The 22241-nt window shown below is 40.3% G+C and overlaps 6 non-coding genes across 6 annotated transcripts; all 6 read left to right on the top strand.

The window, feature by feature from the left end:
- The first annotated feature begins 6513 nt into the window (after positions 1 to 6513).
- On the top strand, positions 6514 to 6585 carry TRNAE-CUC (transfer RNA glutamic acid (anticodon CUC)). Its single transcript has one exon. It is a non-coding gene; the product is annotated as a tRNA-Glu (tRNA).
- A 3163-nt stretch (positions 6586 to 9748) lies between these two features.
- TRNAE-CUC (transfer RNA glutamic acid (anticodon CUC)) lies at positions 9749 to 9820 on the top strand. The gene has a single exon. It is a non-coding gene; the product is annotated as a tRNA-Glu (tRNA).
- A 2342-nt stretch (positions 9821 to 12162) lies between these two features.
- On the top strand, positions 12163 to 12234 carry TRNAE-CUC (transfer RNA glutamic acid (anticodon CUC)). Its single transcript has one exon. It is a non-coding gene; the product is annotated as a tRNA-Glu (tRNA).
- Positions 12235 to 17434: 5200 nt separating this feature from the next.
- Positions 17435 to 17506, top strand: TRNAE-CUC (transfer RNA glutamic acid (anticodon CUC)). Its single transcript has one exon. It is a non-coding gene; the product is annotated as a tRNA-Glu (tRNA).
- Positions 17507 to 19865: 2359 nt separating this feature from the next.
- On the top strand, positions 19866 to 19937 carry TRNAE-CUC (transfer RNA glutamic acid (anticodon CUC)). Its single transcript has one exon. It is a non-coding gene; the product is annotated as a tRNA-Glu (tRNA).
- A 2039-nt stretch (positions 19938 to 21976) lies between these two features.
- On the top strand, positions 21977 to 22048 carry TRNAE-CUC (transfer RNA glutamic acid (anticodon CUC)). The gene has a single exon. It is a non-coding gene; the product is annotated as a tRNA-Glu (tRNA).
- Positions 22049 to 22241: the final 193 nt, after the last annotated feature.

The raw sequence follows: 22241 nt of genomic DNA, 5'->3' as shown, positions 1-22241 counted from the left end.
ACAACCATTTTTACTCTCCTTCCTTCTAAAACTGATTCCTAGTAGCCCACTCCCTCACATTCCATTGCTTTGGACTTCATTCAGGAAACTTCCTTTTCTTTCATGGATTCCCGTTCAGGGAAAGTGAGGTCCTCGGAATATTTTTGCCAAAAACACCAACCTTTCAAAGAAATGATGCACTTTCAGTTCAGCGCATCATTTCTAATACTTGAGCAACAGTGAGATGTCAAAACAGACAATGGAAATTGATAACAAAGAGTCAGCTATCTTCCTTTCTTAGTGAATATTTTTCAGTTAGCTACTAAAAGACTTGTGCTCTTGTACAAAAGTATTTTTTTTGACATGGAGTGTCAAACTAAACCGTCCCTTCCTGGTGGTCTACTGGCTAGGATTCAGCGCTCTCACCGCCGCGGCCCGGGTTCGATTCCCGGTCAGGGAAAGTGAGGTCCTTGGAATATTTTTGCTAAAAACACCAACCTTTCAAAGAAATGATGCACTTTCAGTTCAGCGCATCATTTCTAATACTTGAGCAACAGTGAGTTGTCAAAACAGACAATGGAAATTGATAACAAAGAGTCAGCTATCTTACTTTCTTAGTGAATATTTTTCAGTTAGCTACTAAAAGACTTGTGCTCTTGTACAAAAGTATTTTTTTCATCAGAACCAATTAGACCATATTTGATATCTGAGTCATTAATGTCTTCTTTCTTTAGCACCAGAACAATTTATCATGGAGCCAGGGACTCTCAACGTCTAGCTCCTCAAAATTATTTTTTCGTGCCAGTACTATACATCCATCAGGTAAAGCTGCTGTGTGGTGTAATTTAAGACTGCTATGCACAACCATTTTTACTCTCCTTCATTCTAAAACTGATTCCTAGTAGCCCACTCCCTCACATTCCATTGCTTTGGACTTCATTCAGGAAACTTCCTTTTCTTTCATGGAGTGTCAAACTAAACCATCCCTCCCTGGTGGTCTAGTGGCTAGGATTCGGCGCTCTCACCGCCGCGGCCCGGGTTCGATTCCCGGTCAGGTAAAGTGAGGTCCTCGGAATATTTTTGCCAAAAACACCAACCTTTCAAAGAAATGATGCACTTTCAGTTCAGCGCATCATTTCTAATACTTGAGCAACAGTGAGTTGTCAAAACAGACAATGGAAATTGATAACAAAGAGTCAGCTATCTTCCTTTCTTAGTGAATATTTTTCAGTTAGCTACTAAAAGACTTGTGCTCTTGTACAAAAGTATTTTTTTCATCAGAACCAATTAGACCATATTTGATATCTGAGTCATTAATGTCTTCTTTCTTTAGCACCAGAACAATTTATCATGGAGCCAGGGACTCTCAACGTCTAGCTCCTCAAAATAATTTTTTCGTGCCAGTACTATACATCCATCAGGTAAAGCTGCTGTGTGGTGTAATTTAAGACTGCTATGCACAACCATTTTTACTCTCCTTCCTTCTAAAACTGATTCCTAGTAGCCCACTCCCTCACATTCCATTGCTTTGGACTTCATTCAGGAAACTTCCTTTTCTTTCATGGAGTGTCAAACAAAACCATCCCTCCCTGGTGGTCTAGTGGCTAGGATTCGGCGCTCTCACGCCCGGGGTCGATTCCCGGTCAGGGAAAGTGAGGTCCTCGGAATGTTTTTGCCAAAAACACCAACCTTTCAAAGAAATGATGCACTTTCAGTTCAGCGCATCATTTCTAATACTTGAGCAACAGTGAGTTGTCAAAACAGACAATGGAAATTGATAACAAAGAGTCAGCTATCTTCCTTTCTTAGTGAATATTTTTCAGTTAGCTACTAAAAGACTTGTGCTCTTGTACAAAATTATTTTTTTCATCAGAACCAATTAGACCATATTTGATATCTGAGTCATTAATGTCTTCTTTCTTTAGCACCAGAACAATTTATCATGGAGCCAGGGACTCTCAACGTCTAGCTCCTCAAAATAATTTTTTCGTGCCAGTACTATACATCCATCAGGTAAAGCTGCTGTGTGGTGTAATTTAAGACTGCTATGCACAACCATTTTTACTCTCCTTCCTTCTAAAACTGATTCCTAGTAGCCCACTCCCTCACATTCCATTGCTTTGGACTTCATTCAGGAAACTTCCTTTTCTTTCATGGATTCCCGGTCAGGGAAAGTGAGGTCCTCGGAATATTTTTGCCAAAAACACCAACCTTTCAAAGAAATGATGCACTTTCAGTTCAGCGCATCATTTCTAATACTTGAGCAACAGTGAGTTGTCAAAACAGACAATGGAAATTGATAACAAAGAGTCAGCTATCTTCCTTTCTTAGTGAATATTTTTCAGTTAGCTACTAAAAGACTTGTGCTCTTGTACAAAAGTATTTTTTTCATCAGAACCAATTAGACCATATTTAATATCTGAGTTATTAATGTCTTCTTTCTTTAGCACCAGAACAATTTATCATGGAGCCAGGGACTCTCAACGTCTAGCTCCTCAAAATAATTTTTTCGTGCCAGTACTATACATCCATCAGGTAAAGCTGCTGTGTGGTGTAATTTAAGACTGCTATGCACAACCATTTTTACTCTCCTTCATTCTAAAACTGATTCCTAGTAGCCCACTCCCTCACATTCCATTGCTTTGGACTTCATTCAGGAAACTTCCTTTTCTTTCATGGAGTGTCAAACTAAACCATCCCTCCCTGGTGGTCTAGTGGCTAGGATTCGGCGCTCTCACCGCCGCGGCCCGGGTTCGATTCCCGGTCAGGTAAAGTGAGGTCCTCGGAATATTTTTGCCAAAAACACCAACCTTTCAAAGAAATGATGCACTTTCAGTTCAGCGCATCATTTCTAATACTTGAGCAACAGTGAGTTGTCAAAACAGACAATGGAAATTGATAACAAAGAGTCAGCTATCTTCCTTTCTTAGTGAATATTTTTCAGTTAGCTACTAAAAGACTTGTGCTCTTGTACAAAAGTATTTTTTTCATCAGAACCAATTAGACCATATTTGATATCTGAGTCATTAATGTCTTCTTTCTTTAGCACCAGAACAATTTATCATGGAGCCAGGGACTCTCAACGTCTAGCTCCTCAAAATAATTTTTTCGTGCCAGTACTATACATCCATCAGGTAAAGCTGCTGTGTGGTGTAATTTAAGACTGCTATGCACAACCATTTTTACTCTCCTTCCTTCTAAAACTGATTCCTAGTAGCCCACTCCCTCACATTCCATTGCTTTGGACTTCATTCAGGAAACTTCCTTTTCTTTCATGGAGTGTCAAACAAAACCATCCCTCCCTGGTGGTCTAGTGGCTAGGATTCGGCGCTCTCACCGCCGCGGCCCGGGGTCGATTCCCGGTCAGGGAAAGTGAGGTCCTCGGAATGTTTTTGCCAAAAACACCAACCTTTCAAAGAAATTATGCACTTTCAGTTCAGCGCATCATTTCTAATACTTGAGCAACAGTGAGTTGTCAAAACAGACAATGGAAATTGATAACAAAGAGTCAGCTATCTTCCTTTCTTAGTGAATATTTTTCAGTTAGCTACTAAAAGACTTGTGCTCTTGTACAAAAGTATTTTTTTCATCAGAACCAATTAGACCATATTTGATATCTGAGTCATTAATGTCTTCTTTCTTTAGCACCAGAACAATTTATCATGGAGCCAGGGACTCTCAACGTCTAGCTCCTCAAAATAATTTTTTCGTGCCAGTACTATACATCCATCAGGTAAAGCTGCTGTGTGGTGTAATTTAAGACTGCTATGCACAACCATTTTTACTCTCCTTCATTCTAAAACTGATTCCTAGTAGCCCACTCCCTCACATTCCATTGCTTTGGACTTCATTCAGGAAACTTCCTTTTCTTTCATGGAGTGTCAAACTAAACCATCCCTCCCTGGTGGTCTAGTGGCTAGGATTCGGCGCTCTCACCGCCGCGGCCCGGGTTCGATTCCCGGTCAGGTAAAGTGAGGTCCTCGGAATATTTTTGCCAAAAACACCAACCTTTCAAAGAAATGATGCACTTTCAGTTCAGCGCATCATTTCTAATACTTGAGCAACAGTGAGTTGTCAAAACAGACAATGGAAATTGATAACAAAGAGTCAGCTATCTTCCTTTCTTAGTGAATATTTTTCAGTTAGCTACTAAAAGACTTGTGCTCTTGTACAAAAGTATTTTTTTCATCAGAACCAATTAGACCATATTTGATATCTGAGTCATTAATGTCTTCTTTCTTTAGCACCAGAACAATTTATCATGGAGCCAGGGACTCTCAACGTCTAGCTCCTCAAAATAATTTTTTCGTGCCAGTACTATACATCCATCAGGTAAAGCTGCTGTGTGGTGTAATTTAAGACTGCTATGCACAACCATTTTTACTCTCCTTCCTTCTAAAACTGATTCCTAGTAGCCCACTCCCTCACATTCCATTGCTTTGGACTTCATTCAGGAAACTTCCTTTTCTTTCATGGAGTGTCAAACAAAACCATCCCTCCCTGGTGGTCTAGTGGCTAGGATTCGGCGCTCTCACCGCCGCGGCCCGGGGTCGATTCCCGGTCAGGGAAAGTGAGGTCCTCGGAATGTTTTTGCCAAAAACACCAACCTTTCAAAGAAATGATGCACTTTCAGTTCAGCGCATCATTTCTAATACTTGAGCAACAGTGAGTTGTCAAAACAGACAATGGAAATTGATAACAAAGAGTCAGCTATCTTCCTTTCTTAGTGAATATTTTTCAGTTAGCTACTAAAAGACTTGTGCTCTTGTACAAAAGTATTTTTTTCATCAGAACCAATTAGACCATATTTGATATCTGAGTCATTAATGTCTTCTTTCTTTAGCACCAGAACAATTTATCATGGAGCCAGGGACTCTCAACGTCTAGCTCCTCAAAATAATTTTTTCGTGCCAGTACTATACATCCATCAGGTAAAGCTGCTGTGTGGTGTAATTTAAGACTGCTATGCACAACCATTTTTACTCTCCTTCCTTCTAAAACTGATTCCTAGTAGCCCACTCCCTCACATTCCATTGCTTTGGACTTCATTCAGGAAACTTCCTTTTCTTTCATGGATTCCCGTTCAGGGAAAGTGAGGTCCTCGGAATATTTTTGCCAAAAACACCAACCTTTCAAAGAAATGATGCACTTTCAGTTCAGCACATCATTTCTAATACTTGAGCAACAGTGAGATGTCAAAACAGACAATGGAAATTGATAACAAAGAGTCAGCTATCTTCCTTTCTTAGTGAATATTTTTCAGTTAGCTACTAAAAGACTTGTGCTCTTGTACAAAAGTATTTTTTTTGACATGGAGTGTCAAACTAAACCATCCCTCCCTGGTGGTGTACTGGCTAGGATTCAGCGCTCTCACCGCCGCGGCCCGGGTTTGATTCCCGGTCAGGGAAAGTGAGGTCCTTGGAATATTTTTGCTAAAAACACCAACCTTTCAAAGAAATGATGCACTTTCAGTTCAGCGCATCATTTCTAATACTTGAGCAACAGTGAGTTGTCAAAACAGACAATGGAAATTGATAACAAAGAGTCAGCTATCTTCCTTTCTTAGTGAATATTTTTCAGTTAGCTACTAAAAGACTTGTGCTCTTGTACAAAAGTATTTTTTTCATCAGAACCAATTAGACCATATTTGATATCTGAGTCATTAATGTCTTCTTTCTTTAGCACCAGAACAATTTATCATGGAGCCAGGGACTCTCAACGTCTAGCTCCTCAAAATTATTTTTTCGTGCCAGTACTATACATCCATCAGGTAAAGCTGCTGTGTGGTGTAATTTAAGACTGCTATGCACAACCATTTTTACTCTCCTTCCTTCTAAAACTGATTCCTAGTAGCCCACTCCATCACATTCCATTGCTTTGGACTTCATTCAGAAAACTTCCTTTTCTTTCATGGAGTGTCAAACTAAACCATCCCTCCCTGGTGGTCTAGTGGCTAGGATTCGGCACTCTCACCGCCGCTGCCCGGGTTCGATTCCCGGTCAGGGAAAGTGAGGTCCTCGGAATATTTTTGCCAAAAACACCAACCTTTCAAAGAAATGATGCACTTTCAGTTCAGCGCATCATTTCTAATACTTGAGCAACAGTGAGTTGTCAAAACAGACAATGGAAATTGATAACAAAGAGTCAGCTATCTTCCTTTCTTAGTGAATATTTTTCAGTTAGCTACTAAAAGACTTGTGCTCTTGTACAAAAGTATTTTTTTCATCAGAACCAATTAGACCATATTTGATATCTGAGTCATTAATGTCTTCTTTCTTTAGCACCAGAACAATTTATCATAGAGCCAGGGACTCTCAACGTCTAGCTCCTCAAAATAATTTTTTCGTGCCAGTACTATACATCCATCAGGTAAAGCTGCTGTGTGGTGTAATTTAAGACTGCTATGCACAACCATTTTTACTCTCCTTCATTCTAAAACTGATTCCTAGTAGCCCACTCCCTCACATTCCATTGCTTTGGACTTCATTCAGGAAACTTCCTTTTCTTTCATGGAGTGTCAAACTAAACCATCCCTCCCTGGTGGTCTAGTGGCTAGGATTCGGCGCTCTCACCACCGCGGCCCGGGTTCGATTCCCGGTCAGGGAAAGTGAGGTCCTCGGAATATTTTTGCCAAAAACACCAACCTTTCAAAGAAATGATGCACTTTCAGTTCAGCGCATCATTTCTAATACTTGAGCAACAGTGAGTTGTCAAAACAGACAATGGAAATTGATAACAAAGAGTCAGCTATCTTCCTTTCTTAGTGAATATTTTCCAGTTAGCTACTAAAAGACTTGTGCTCTTGTACAAAAGTATTTTTTTCATCAGAACCAATTAGACCATATTTGATATCTGAGTCATTAATGTCTTCTTTCTTTAGCACCAGAACAATTTATCATGGAGCCAGGGACTCTCAACGTCTAGCTCCTCAAAATAATTTTTTCGTGCCAGTACTATACATCCATCAGGTAAAGCTGCTGTGTGGTGTAATTTAAGACTGCTATGCACAACCATTTTTACTCTCCTTCCTTCTAAAACTGATTCCTAGTAGCCCACTCCCTCACATTCCATTGCTTTGGACTTCATTCAGGAAACTTCCTTTTCTTTCATGGAGTGTCAAACAAAACCATCCCTCCCTGGTGGTCTAGTGGCTAGGATTCGGCGCTCTCACCGCCGCGGCCAGGGGTCGATTCCCGGTCAGGGAAAGTGAGGTCCTCGGAATGTTTTTGCCAAAAACACCAACCTTTCAAAGAAATGATGCACTTTCAGTTCAGCGCATCATTTCTAATACTTGAGCAACAGTGAGATGTCAAAACAGACAATGGAAATTGATAACAAAGAGTCAGCTATCTTCCTTTCTTAGTGAATATTTTTCAGTTAGCTACTAAAAGACTTGTGCTCTTGTACAAAAGTATTTTTTTCATCAGAACCAATTAGACCATATTTGATATCTGAATCATTAATGTCTTCTTTCTTTAGCACCAGAACAATTTATCATGGAGCCAGGGACTCTCAACGTCTAGCTCCTCAAAATAATTTTTTCGTGCCAGTACTATACATCCATCAGGTAAAGCTGCTGTGTGGTGTAATTTAAGACTGCTATGCACAACCATTTTTACTCTCCTTCCTTCTAAAACTGATTCCTAGTAGCCCACTCCCTCACATTCCATTGCTTTGGACTTCATTCAGGAAACTTCCTTTTCTTTCATGGAGTGTCAAACAAAACCATCCCTCCCTGGTGGTCTAGTGGCTAGGATTCGGCGCTCTCACCGCCGCGGCCCGGGGTCGATTCCCGGTCAGGGAAAGTGAGGTCCTCAGAATGTTTTTGCCAAAAACACCAACCTTTCAAAGAAATGATGCACTTTCAGTTCAGCGCATCATTTCTAATACTTGAGCAACAGTGAGTTGTCAAAACAGACAATGGAAATTGATAACAAAGAGTCAGCTATCTTCCTTTCTTAGTGAATATTTTTCAGTTAGCTACTAAAAGACTTGTGCTCTTGTACAAAAGTATTTTTTTCATCAGAACCAATTAGACCATATTTGATATCTGAGTCATTAATGTCTTCTTTCTTTAGCACCAGAACAATTTATCATGGAGCCAGGGACTCTCAACGTCTAGCTCCTCAAAATAATTTTTTCGTGCCAGTACTATACATCCATCAGGTAAAGCTGCTGTGTGGTGTAATTTAAGACTGCTATGCACAACCATTTTTACTCTCCTTCCTTCTAAAACTGATTCCTAGTAGCCCACTCCCTCACATTCCATTGCTTTGGACTTCATTCAGGAAACTTCCTTTTCTTTCATGGATTCCCGTTCAGGGAAAGTGAGGTCCTCGGAATATTTTTGCCAAAAACACCAACCTTTCAAAGAAATGATGCACTTTCAGTTCAGCACATCATTTCTAATACTTGAGCAACAGTGAGATGTCAAAACAGACAATGGAAATTGATAACAAAGAGTCAGCTATCTTCCTTTCTTAGTGAATATTTTTCAGTTAGCTACTAAAAGACTTGTGCTCTTGTACAAAAGTATTTTTTTTGACATGGAGTGTCAAACTAAACCATCCCTCCCTGGTGGTCTACTGGCTAGGATTCAGCGCTCTCACCGCCGCGGCCCGGGTTCGATTCCCGGTCAGGGAAAGTGAGGTCCTTGGAATATTTTTGCTAAAAACACCAACCTTTCAAAGAAATGATGCACTTTCAGTTCAGCGCATCATTTCTAATACTTGAGCAACAGTGAGTTGTCAAAACAGACAATGGAAATTGATAACAAAGAGTCAGCTATCTTCCTTTCTTAGTGAATATTTTTCAGTTAGCTACTAAAAGACTTGTGCTCTTGTACAAAAGTATTTTTTTCATCAGAACCAATTAGACCATATTTGATATCTGAGTCATTAATGTCTTCTTTCTTTAGCACCAGAACAATTTATCATGGAGCCAGGGACTCTCAACGTCTAGCTCCTCAAAATTATTTTTTCGTGCCAGTACTATACATCCATCAGGTAAAGCTGCTGTGTGGTGTAATTTAAGACTGCTATGCACAACCATTTTTACTCTCCTTCCTTCTAAAACTGATTCCTAGTAGCCCACTCCATCACATTCCATTGCTTTGGACTTCATTCAGAAAACTTCCTTTTCTTTCATGGAGTGTCAAACTAAACCATCCCTCCCTGGTGGTCTAGTGGCTAGGATTCGGCACTCTCACCGCCGCTGCCCGGGTTCGATTCCCGGTCAGGGAAAGTGAGGTCCTCGGAATATTTTTGCCAAAAACACCAACCTTTCAAAGAAATGATGCACTTTCAGTTCAGCGCATCATTTCTAATACTTGAGCAACAGTGAGTTGTCAAAACAGACAATGGAAATTGATAACAAAGAGTCAGCTATCTTCCTTTCTTAGTGAATATTTTTCAGTTAGCTACTAAAAGACTTGTGCTCTTGTACAAAAGTATTTTTTTCATCAGAACCAATTAGACCATATTTGATATCTGAGTCATTAATGTCTTCTTTCTTTAGCACCAGAACAATTTATCATAGAGCCAGGGACTCTCAACGTCTAGCTCCTCAAAATAATTTTTTCGTGCCAGTACTATACATCCATCAGGTAAAGCTGCTGTGTGGTGTAATTTAAGACTGCTATGCACAACCATTTTTACTCTCCTTCATTCTAAAACTGATTCCTAGTAGCCCACTCCCTCACATTCCATTGCTTTGGACTTCATTCAGGAAACTTCCTTTTCTTTCATGGAGTGTCAAACTAAACCATCCCTCCCTGGTGGTCTAGTGGCTAGGATTCGGCGCTCTCACCACCGCGGCCCGGGTTCGATTCCCGGTCAGGGAAAGTGAGGTCCTCGGAATATTTTTGCCAAAAACACCAACCTTTCAAAGAAATGATGCACTTTCAGTTCAGCGCATCATTTCTAATACTTGAGCAACAGTGAGTTGTCAAAACAGACAATGGAAATTGATAACAAAGAGTCAGCTATCTTCCTTTCTTAGTGAATATTTTTCAGTTAGCTACTAAAAGACTTGTGCTCTTGTACAAAAGTATTTTTTTCATCAGAACCAATTAGACCATATTTGATATCTGAGTCATTAATGTCTTCTTTCTTTAGCACCAGAACAATTTATCATGGAGCCAGTGACTCTCAACGTCTAGCTCCTCAAAATAATTTTTTCGTGCCAGTACTATACATCCATCAGGTAAAGCTGCTGTGTGGTGTAATTTAAGACTGCTATGCACAACCATTTTTACTCTCCTTCCTTCTAAAACTGATTCCTAGTAGCCCACTCCCTCACATTCCATTGCTTTGGACTTCATTCAGGAAACTTCCTTTTCTTTCATGGAGTGTCAAACAAAACCATCCCTCCCTGGTGGTCTAGTGGCTAGGATTCGGCGCTCTCACCGCCGCGGCCCGGGGTCGATTCCCGGTCAGGAATGTTTTTGCCAAAAACACCAACCTTTCAAAGAAATGATGCACTTTCAGTTCAGCGCATCATTTCTAATACTTGAGCAACAGTGAGATGTCAAAACAGACAATGGAAATTGATAACAAAGAGTCAGCTATCTTCCTTTCTTAGTGAATATTTTTCAGTTAGCTACTAAAAGACTTGTGCTCTTGTACAAAAGTATTTTTTTTGACATGGAGTGTCAAACTAAACCATCCCTCCCTGGTGGTCTACTGGCTAGGATTCAGCGCTCTCACCACCGTGGCCCGGGATCGATTCCCGGTCAGGGAAAGTGAGGTCCTTGGAATATTTTTGCTAAAAACACCAACCTTTCAAAGAAATGATGCACTTTCAGTTCAGCGCATCATTTCTAATACTTGAGCAACAGTGAGTTGTCAAAACAGACAATGGAAATTGATAACAAAGAGTCAGCTATCTTCCTTTCTTAGTGAATATTTTTCAGTTAGCTACTAAAAGACTTGTGCTCTTGTACAAAAGTATTTTTTTCATCAGAACCAATTAGACCATATTTGATATCTGAGTCATTAATGTCTTCTTTCTTTAGCACCAGAACAATTTATCATGGAGCCAGGGACTCTCAACGTCTAGCTCCTCAAAATAATTTTTTCGTGCCAGTACTATACATCCATCAGGTAAAGCTGCTGTGTGGTGTAATTTAAGACTGCTATGCACAACCATTTTTACTCTCCTTCCTTCTAAAACTGATTCCTAGTAGCCCACTCCCTCACATTCCATTGCTTTGGACTTCATTCAGGAAACTTCCTTTTCTTTCATGGAGTGTCAAACTAAACCATCCCTCCCAGGTGGTCTAGTGGCTAGGATTCGGTGCTCTCACCGCTGCAGCCTGGATTCAATTCCTGGTCAGGGAAAGTGAGGTCCTCGGAATATTTTTGCCAAAAACACCAACCTTTCAAAGAAATGATGCACTTTCAGTTCAGCACATCATTTCTAATACTTGAGCAACAGTGAGTTGTCAAAACAGACAATGGAAATTGATAACAAAGAGTCAGCTTTCTTCCTTTCTTAGTGAATATTTTTCAGTTAGCTACTAAAAGACTTGTGCTCTTGTACAAAAGTATTTTTTTTGACATGGAGTGTCAAACTAAACCATCCCTCCCTGGTGGTCTACTGGCTAGGATTCGGCGCTCTCACCGCCGCTGCCCGGGTTCGATTCCCGGTCAGGGAAAGTGAGGTCCTCGGAATATTTTTGCCAAAAACACCAACCTTTCAAAGAAATGATGCACTTTCAGTTCAGCGCATCATTTCTAATACTTGAGCAACAGTGAGTTGTCAAAACAGACAATGGAAATTGATAACAAAGAGTCAGCTATCTTCCTTTCTTAGTGAATATTTTTCAGTTAGCTACTAAAAGACTTGTGCTCTTGTACAAAAGTATTTTTTTCATCAGAACCAATTAGACCATATTTGATATCTGAGTCATTAATGTCTTCTTTCTTTAGCACCAGAACAATTTATCATAGAGCCAGGGACTCTCAACGTCTAGCTCCTCAAAATAATTTTTTCGTGCCAGTACTATACATCCATCAGGTAAAGCTGCTGTGTGGTGTAATTTAAGACTGCTATGCACAACCATTTTTACTCTCCTTCATTCTAAAACTGATTCCTAGTAGCCCACTCCCTCACATTCCATTGCTTTGGACTTCATTCAGGAAACTTCCTTTTCTTTCATGGAGTGTCAAACTAAACCATCCCTCCCTGGTGGTCTAGTGGCTAGGATTCGGCGCTCTCACCACCGCGGCCCGGGTTCGATTCCCGGTCAGGGAAAGTGAGGTCCTCGGAATATTTTTGCCAAAAACACCAACCTTTCAAAGAAATGATGCACTTTCAGTTCAGCGCATCATTTCTAATACTTGAGCAACAGTGAGTTGTCAAAACAGACAATGGAAATTGATAACAAAGAGTCAGCTATCTTCCTTTCTTAGTGAATATTTTCCAGTTAGCTACTAAAAGACTTGTGCTCTTGTACAAAAGTATTTTTTTCATCAGAACCAATTAGACCATATTTGATATCTGAGTCATTAATGTCTTCTTTCTTTAGCACCAGAACAATTTATCATGGAGCCAGGGACTCTCAACGTCTAGCTCCTCAAAATAATTTTTTCGTGCCAGTACTATACATCCATCAGGTAAAGCTGCTGTGTGGTGTAATTTAAGACTGCTATGCACAACCATTTTTACTCTCCTTCCTTCTAAAACTGATTCCTAGTAGCCCACTCCCTCACATTCCATTGCTTTGGACTTCATTCAGGAAACTTCCTTTTCTTTCATGGAGTGTCAAACAAAACCATCCCTCCCTGGTGGTCTAGTGGCTAGGATTCGGCGCTCTCACCGCCGCGGCCAGGGGTCGATTCCCGGTCAGGGAAAGTGAGGTCCTCGGAATGTTTTTGCCAAAAACACCAACCTTTCAAAGAAATGATGCACTTTCAGTTCAGCGCATCATTTCTAATACTTGAGCAACAGTGAGATGTCAAAACAGACAATGGAAATTGATAACAAAGAGTCAGCTATCTTCCTTTCTTAGTGAATATTTTTCAGTTAGCTACTAAAAGACTTGTGCTCTTGTACAAAAGTATTTTTTTCATCAGAACCAATTAGACCATATTTGATATCTGAATCATTAATGTCTTCTTTCTTTAGCACCAGAACAATTTATCATGGAGCCAGGGACTCTCAACGTCTAGCTCCTCAAAATAATTTTTTCGTGCCAGTACTATACATCCATCAGGTAAAGCTGCTGTGTGGTGTAATTTAAGACTGCTATGCACAACCATTTTTACTCTCCTTCCTTCTAAAACTGATTCCTAGTAGCCCACTCCCTCACATTCCATTGCTTTGGACTTCATTCAGGAAACTTCCTTTTCTTTCATGGAGTGTCAAACAAAACCATCCCTCCCTGGTGGTCTAGTGGCTAGGATTCGGCGCTCTCACCGCCGCGGCCCGGGGTCGATTCCCGGTCAGGGAAAGTGAGGTCCTCAGAATGTTTTTGCCAAAAACACCAACCTTTCAAAGAAATGATGCACTTTCAGTTCAGCGCATCATTTCTAATACTTGAGCAACAGTGAGTTGTCAAAACAGACAATGGAAATTGATAACAAAGAGTCAGCTATCTTCCTTTCTTAGTGAATATTTTTCAGTTAGCTACTAAAAGACTTGTGCTCTTGTACAAAAGTATTTTTTTCATCAGAACCAATTAGACCATATTTGATATCTGAGTCATTAATGTCTTCTTTCTTTAGCACCAGAACAATTTATCATGGAGCCAGGGACTCTCAACGTCTAGCTCCTCAAAATAATTTTTTCGTGCCAGTACTATACATCCATCAGGTAAAGCTGCTGTGTGGTGTAATTTAAGACTGCTATGCACAACCATTTTTACTCTCCTTCCTTCTAAAACTGATTCCTAGTAGCCCACTCCCTCACATTCCATTGCTTTGGACTTCATTCAGGAAACTTCCTTTTCTTTCATGGATTCCCGTTCAGGGAAAGTGAGGTCCTCGGAATATTTTTGCCAAAAACACCAACCTTTCAAAGAAATGATGCACTTTCAGTTCAGCACATCATTTCTAATACTTGAGCAACAGTGAGATGTCAAAACAGACAATGGAAATTGATAACAAAGAGTCAGCTATCTTCCTTTCTTAGTGAATATTTTTCAGTTAGCTACTAAAAGACTTGTGCTCTTGTACAAAAGTATTTTTTTTGACATGGAGTGTCAAACTAAACCATCCCTCCCTGGTGGTCTACTGGCTAGGATTCAGCGCTCTCACCGCCGCGGCCCGGGTTCGATTCCCGGTCAGGGAAAGTGAGGTCCTTGGAATATTTTTGCTAAAAACACCAACCTTTCAAAGAAATGATGCACTTTCAGTTCAGCGCATCATTTCTAATACTTGAGCAACAGTGAGTTGTCAAAACAGACAATGGAAATTGATAACAAAGAGTCAGCTATCTTCCTTTCTTAGTGAATATTTTTCAGTTAGCTACTAAAAGACTTGTGCTCTTGTACAAAAGTATTTTTTTCATCAGAACCAATTAGACCATATTTGATATCTGAGTCATTAATGTCTTCTTTCTTTAGCACCAGAACAATTTATCATGGAGCCAGGGACTCTCAACGTCTAGCTCCTCAAAATTATTTTTTCGTGCCAGTACTATACATCCATCAGGTAAAGCTGCTGTGTGGTGTAATTTAAGACTGCTATGCACAACCATTTTTACTCTCCTTCCTTCTAAAACTGATTCCTAGTAGCCCACTCCATCACATTCCATTGCTTTGGACTTCATTCAGAAAACTTCCTTTTCTTTCATGGAGTGTCAAACTAAACCATCCCTCCCTGGTGGTCTAGTGGCTAGGATTCGGCACTCTCACCGCCGCTGCCCGGGTTCGATTCCCGGTCAGGGAAAGTGAGGTCCTCGGAATATTTTTGCCAAAAACACCAACCTTTCAAAGAAATGATGCACTTTCAGTTCAGCGCATCATTTCTAATACTTGAGCAACAGTGAGTTGTCAAAACAGACAATGGAAATTGATAACAAAGAGTCAGCTATCTTCCTTTCTTAGTGAATATTTTTCAGTTAGCTACTAAAAGACTTGTGCTCTTGTACAAAAGTATTTTTTTCATCAGAACCAATTAGACCATATTTGATATCTGAATCATTAATGTCTTCTTTCTTTAGCACCAGAACAATTTATCATGGAGCCAGGGACTCTCAACGTCTAGCTCCTCAAAATAATTTTTTCGTGCCAGTACTATACATCCATCAGGTAAAGCTGCTGTGTGGTGTAATTTAAGACTGCTATGCACAACCATTTTTACTCTCCTTCCTTCTAAAACTGATTCCTAGTAGCCCACTCCCTCACATTCCATTGCTTTGGACTTCATTCAGGAAACTTCCTTTTCTTTCATGGAGTGTCAAACAAAACCATCCCTCCCTGGTGGTCTAGTGGCTAGGATTCGGCGCTCTCACCGCCGCGGCCCGGGGTCGATTCCCGGTCAGGGAAAGTGAGGTCCTCAGAATGTTTTTGCCAAAAACACCAACCTTTCAAAGAAATGATGCACTTTCAGTTCAGCGCATCATTTCTAATACTTGAGCAACAGTGAGTTGTCAAAACAGACAATGGAAATTGATAACAAAGAGTCAGCTATCTTCCTTTCTTAGTGAATATTTTTCAGTTAGCTACTAAAAGACTTGTGCTCTTGTACAAAAGTATTTTTTTCATCAGAACCAATTAGACCATATTTGATATCTGAGTCATTAATGTCTTCTTTCTTTAGCACCAGAACAATTTATCATGGAGCCAGGGACTCTCAACGTCTAGCTCCTCAAAATAATTTTTTCGTGCCAGTACTATACATCCATCAGGTAAAGCTGCTGTGTGGTGTAATTTAAGACTGCTATGCACAACCATTTTTACTCTCCTTCCTTCTAAAACTGATTCCTAGTAGCCCACTACCTCACATTCCATTGCTTTGGACTTCATTCAGGAAACTTCCTTTTCTTTCATGGATTCCCGTTCAGGGAAAGTGAGGTCCTCGGAATATTTTTGCCAAAAACACCAACCTTTCAAAGAAATGATGCACTTTCAGTTCAGCACATCATTTCTAATACTTGAGCAACAGTGAGATGTCAAAACAGACAATGGAAATTGATAACAAAGAGTCAGCTATCTTCCTTTCTTAGTGAATATTTTTCAGTTAGCTACTAAAAGACTTGTGCTCTTGTACAAAAGTATTTTTTTGGACATGGAGTGTCAAACTAAACCATCCCTCCCTGGTGGTCTACTGGCTAGGATTCAGCGCTCTCACCGCCGCGGCCCGGGTTCGATTCCCGGTCAGGGAAAGTGAGGTCCTTGGAATATTTTTGCTAAAAACACCAACCTTTCAAAGAAATGATGCACTTTCAGTTCAGCGCATCATTTCTAATACTTGAGCAACAGTGAGTTGTCAAAACAGACAATGGAAATTGATAACAAAGAGTCAGCTATCTTCCTTTCTTAGTGAATATTTTTCAGTTAGCTACTAAAAGACTTGTGCTCTTGTACAAAAGTATTTTTTTCATCAGAACCAATTAGACCATATTTGATATCTGAGTCATTAATGTCTTCTTTCTTTAGCACCAGAACAATTTATCATGGAGCCAGGGACTCTCAACGTCTAGCTCCTCAAAATTATTTTTTCGTGCCAGTACTATACATCCATCAGGTAAAGCTGCTGTGTGGTGTAATTTAAGACTGCTATGCACAACCATTTTTACTCTCCTTCCTTCTAAAACTGATTCCTAGTAGCCCACTCCATCACATTCCATTGCTTTGGACTTCATTCAGAAAACTTCCTTTTCTTTCATGGAGTGTCAAACTAAACCATCCCTCCCTGGTGGTCTAGTGGCTAGGATTCGGCACTCTCACCGCCGCTGCCCGGGTTCGATTCCCGGTCAGGGAAAGTGAGGTCCTCGGAATATTTTTGCCAAAAACACCAACCTTTCAAAGAAATGATGCACTTTCAGTTCAGCGCATCATTTCTAATACTTGAGCAACAGTGAGTTGTCAAAACAGACAATGGAAATTGATAACAAAGAGTCAGCTATCTTCCTTTCTTAGTGAATATTTTTCAGTTAGCTACTAAAAGACTTGTGCTCTTGTACAAAAGTATTTTTTTCATCAGAACCAATTAGACCATATTTGATATCTGAGTCATTAATGTCTTCTTTCTTTAGCACCAGAACAATTTATCATAGAGCCAGGGACTCTCAACGTCTAGCTCCTCAAAATAATTTTTTCGTGCCAGTACTATACATCCATCAGGTAAAGCTGCTGTGTGGTGTAATTTAAGACTGCTATGCACAACCATTTTTACTCTCCTTCATTCTAAAACTGATTCCTAGTAGCCCACTCCCTCACATTCCATTGCTTTGGACTTCATTCAGGAAACTTCCTTTTCTTTCATGGAGTGTCAAACTAAACCATCCCTCCCTGGTGGTCTAGTGGCTAGGATTCGGCGCTCTCACCACCGCGGCCCGGGTTCGATTCCCGGTCAGGGAAAGTGAGGTCCTCGGAATATTTTTGCCAAAAACACCAACCTTTCAAAGAAATGATGCACTTTCAGTTCAGCGCATCATTTCTAATACTTGAGCAACAGTGAGTTGTCAAAACAGACAATGGAAATTGATAACAAAGAGTCAGCTATCTTCCTTTCTTAGTGAATATTTTTCAGTTAGCTACTAAAAGACTTGTGCTCTTGTACAAAAGTATTTTTTTCATCAGAACCAATTAGACCATATTTGATATCTGAGTCATTAATGTCTTCTTTCTTTAGCACCAGAACAATTTATCATGGAGCCAGGGACTCTCAACGTCTAGCTCCTCAAAATAATTTTTTCGTGCCAGTACTATACATCCATCAGGTAAAGCTGCTGTGTGGTGTAATTTAAGACTGCTATGCACAACCATTTTTACTCTCCTTCCTTCTAAAACTGATTCCTAGTAGCCCACTCCCTCACATTCCATTGCTTTGGACTTCATTCAGGAAACTTCCTTTTCTTTCATGGAGTGTCAAACAAAACCATCCCTCCCTGGTGGTCTAGTGGCTAGGATTCGGCGCTCTCACCGCCGCGGCCCGGGGTCGATTCCCGGTCAGGGAAAGTGAGGTCCTCGGAATGTTTTTGCCAAAAACACCAACCTTTCAAAGAAATGATGCACTTTCAGTTCAGCGCATCATTTCTAATACTTGAGCAACAGTGAGATGTCAAAACAGACAATGGAAATTGATAACAAAGAGTCAGCTATCTTCCTTTCTTAGTGAATATTTTTCAGTTAGCTACTAAAAGACTTGTGCTCTTGTACAAAAGTATTTTTTTTGACATGGAGTGTCAAACTAAACCATCCCTCCCTGGTGGTCTACTGGCTAGGATTCAGCGCTCTCACCACCGTGGCCCGGGATCGATTCCCGGTCAGGGAAAGTGAGGTCCTTGGAATATTTTTGCTAAAAACACCAACCTTTCAAAGAAATGATGCACTTTCAGTTCAGCGCATCATTTCTAATACTTGAGCAACAGTGAGTTGTCAAAACAGACAATGGAAATTGATAACAAAGAGTCAGCTATCTTCCTTTCTTAGTGAATATTTTTCAGTTAGCTACTAAAAGACTTGTGCTCTTGTACAAAAGTATTTTTTTCATCAGAACCAATTAGACCATATTTGATATCTGAGTCATTAATGTCTTCTTTCTTTAGCACCAGAACAATTTATCATGGAGCCAGGGACTCTCAACGTCTAGCTCCTCAAAATAATTTTTTCGTGCCAGTACTATACATCCATCAGGTAAAGCTGCTGTGTGGTGTAATTTAAGACTGCTATGCACAACCATTTTTACTCTCCTTCCTTCTAAAACTGATTCCTAGTAGCCCACTCCCTCACATTCCATTGCTTTGGACTTCATTCAGGAAACTTCCTTTTCTTTCATGGAGTGTCAAACTAAACCATCCCTCCCAGGTGGTCTAGTGGCTAGGATTCGGTGCTCTCACCGCTGCAGCCTGGATTCGATTCCTGGTCAGGGAAAGTGAGGTCCTCGGAATATTTTTGCCAAAAACACCAACCTTTCAAAGAAATGATGCACTTTCAGTTCAGCGCATCATTTCTAATACTTGAGCAACAGTGAGTTGTCAAAACAGACAATGGAAATTGATAACAAAGAGTCAGCTTTCTTCCTTTCTTAGTGAATATTTTTCAGTTAGCTACTAAAAGACTTGTGCTCTTGTACAAAAGTATTTTTTTTGACATGGAGTGTCAAACTAAACCATCCCTCCCTGGTGGTCTACTGGCTAGGATTCGGCGCTCTCACCGCCGCGGCCTGGGTTCGATTCCCGGGCTGGGAAAGTGAGGTCCTTGGAATATTTTTGCCAAAAAAACCAAACTTTCAAAGAAATGATGCACTTTCAGTTCAGCGCATCATTTCTAATACTTGAGCAACAGTGAGATGTCAAAACAGACAATGGAAATTGATAACAGAGAGTCAGCTATCTTCCTTTCTTAGTGAATATTTTTCAGTTAGCTACTAAAAGACTTGTGCTCTTGTACAAAAGTATTTTTTTCATCAGAACCAATTAGACCATATTTGATATCTGAATCATTAATGTCTTCTTTCTTTAGCACCAGAACAATTTATCATGGAGCCAGGGACTCTCAACGTCTAGCTCCTCAAAATAATTTTTTTGTGCCAGTACTATACATCCATCAGGTAAAGCTGCTGTGTGGTGTAATTTAAGACTGCTATGCACAACCATTTTTACTCTCCTTCATTCTAAAACTGATTCCTAGTAGCCCACTCCCTCACATTCCATTGCTTTGGACTTCATTCAGGAAACTTCCTTTTCTTTCATGGAGTGTCAAACTAAACCATCCCTCCCTGGTGGTCTAGTGGCTAGGATTCGGCGCTCTCACCGCCACGGCCCGGGTTCGATTCCCGGTCAGGGAAACTGAGGTCCTCTGAATATTTTTGCCAAAAACACCAACCTTTCAAAGAAATGATGCACTTTCAGTTCAGCGCATCATTTCTAATACTTGAGCAACAGTGAGTTGTCAAAACAGACAATGGAAATTGAAAACAAAGAGTCAGCTATCTTCCTTTCTTAGTGAATATTTTTCAGTTAGCTACTAAAAGACTTGTGCTCTTGTACAAAAGTATTTTTTTCATCAGAACCAATTAGACCATATTTGATATCTGAGTCATTAATGTCTTCTTTCTTTAGCACCAGAACAATTTATCATGGAGCCAGGGACTCTCAACGTCTAGCTCCTCAAAATAATTTTTTCGTGCCAGTACTATACATCCATCAGGTAAAGCTGCTGTGTGGTGTAATTTAAGACTGCTATGCACAACCATTTTTACTCTCCTTCCTTCTAAAACTGATTCCTAGTAGCCCACTCCCTCACATTCCATTGCTTTGGACTTCATTCAGGAAACTTCCTTTTCTTTCATGGAGTGTCAAACTAAACCATCCCTCCCTGGTGGTCTAGAGGCTAGGATTCGGCGCTCTCGCCGCGGCCCGGGTTCGATTCCCGGTCAGTGAAAGTGAGGTCCTCGGAATGTTTTTGCCAAAAACACCAACCTTTCAAAGAAATTATGCACTTTCAGTTCAGCGCATCATTTCTAATACTTGAGCAACAGTGAGATGTCAAAACAGACAATGGAAATTGATAATAAAGAGTCAGCTATCTTCCTTTCTTAGTGAATATTTTTCAGTTAGCTACTAAAAGACTTGTGCTCTTGTACAAAAGTATTTTTTTTGACATGGAGTGTCAAACTAAACCATCCCTCCCTGGTGGTCTACTGGCTAGGATTCAGCGCTCTCACCGCCGCGGCCCGGGTTCGATTCCCGGTCAGGGAAAGTGAGGTCCTTGGAATATTTTTGCTAAAAACACCAACCTTTCAAAGAAATGATGCACTTTCAGTTCAGCGCATCATTTCTAATACTTGAGCAACAGTGAGTTGTCAAAACAGACAATGGAAATTGATAACAAAGAGTCAGCTATCTTCCTTTCTTAGTGAATATTTTTCAGTTAGCTACTAAAAGACTTGTGCTCTTGTACAAAAGTATTTTTTTCATCAGAACCAATTAGACCATATTTGATATCTGAATCATTAATGTCTTCTTTCTTTAGCACCAGAACAATTTATCATGGAGCCAGGGACTCTCAACGTCTAGCTCCTCAAAATAATTTTTTCGTGCCAGTACTATACATCCATCAGGTAAAGCTGCTGTGTGGTGTAATTTAAGACTGCTATGCACAACCATTTTTACTCTCCTTCCTTCTAAAACTGATTCCTAGTAGCCCACTCCCTCACATTCCATTGCTTTGGACTTCATTCAGGAAACTTCCTTTTCTTTCATGGAGTGTCAAACTAAACCATCCCTCCCAGGTGGTCTAGTGGCTAGGATTCGGTGCTCTCACCGCTGCAGCCTGGATTCGATTCCTGGTCAGGGAAAGTGAGGTCCTCGGAATATTTTTGCCAAAAACACCAACCTTTCAAAGAAATGATGCACTTTCAGTTCAGCGCATCATTTCTAATACTTGAGCAACAGTGAGTTGTCAAAACAGACAATGGAAATTGATAACAAAGAGTCAGCTATCTTCCTTTCTTAGTGAATATTTTTCAGTTAGCTACTAAAAGACTTGTGCTCTTGTACAAAAGTATTTTTTTCATCAGAACCAATTAGACCATATTTGATATCAGAGTCATTAATGTCTTCTTTCTTTAGCACCAGAACAATTTATCATGGAGCCAGGGACTCTCAACGTCTAGCTCCTCAAAATAATTTTTTCGTACCAGTACTATACATCCATCAGGTAAAGCTGCTGTGTGGTGTAATTTAAGACTGCTATGCACAACCATTTTTACTCTCCTTCCTTCTAAAACTGATTCCTAGTAGCCCACTCCCTCACATTCCATTGCTTTGGACTTCATTCAGGAAACTTCCTTTTCTTTCATGGAGTGTCAAACTAAACCGTCCCTCCCTGGTGGTCTAGTGGCTAGGATTTGGCGCTCTCACCGCCGCAGCCCGGGTTCGATTCCCGGTCAGGGAAAGTGAGGTCCTCTGAATATTTTTGCCAAAAACACCAACCTTTCAAAGAAATGATGCACTTTCAGTTCAGCGCATCATTTCTAATACTTGAGCAACAGTGAGTTGTCAAAACAGACAATGGAAATTGATAACAAAGAGTCAGCTATCTTCCTTTCTTAGTGAATATTTTTCAGTTAGCTACTAAAAGACTTGTG

This window comes from Taudactylus pleione, unplaced genomic scaffold (assembly GCF_031769625.1).
Source record: "Taudactylus pleione unplaced genomic scaffold, aTauple2 ptg000174l, whole genome shotgun sequence".
Lineage (NCBI taxonomy): Eukaryota > Metazoa > Chordata > Amphibia > Anura > Myobatrachidae > Taudactylus > Taudactylus pleione.
The sequence above is the reverse complement of the archived record's forward strand: the minus strand, read 5'-3'. Positions and strand labels throughout refer to the sequence as shown.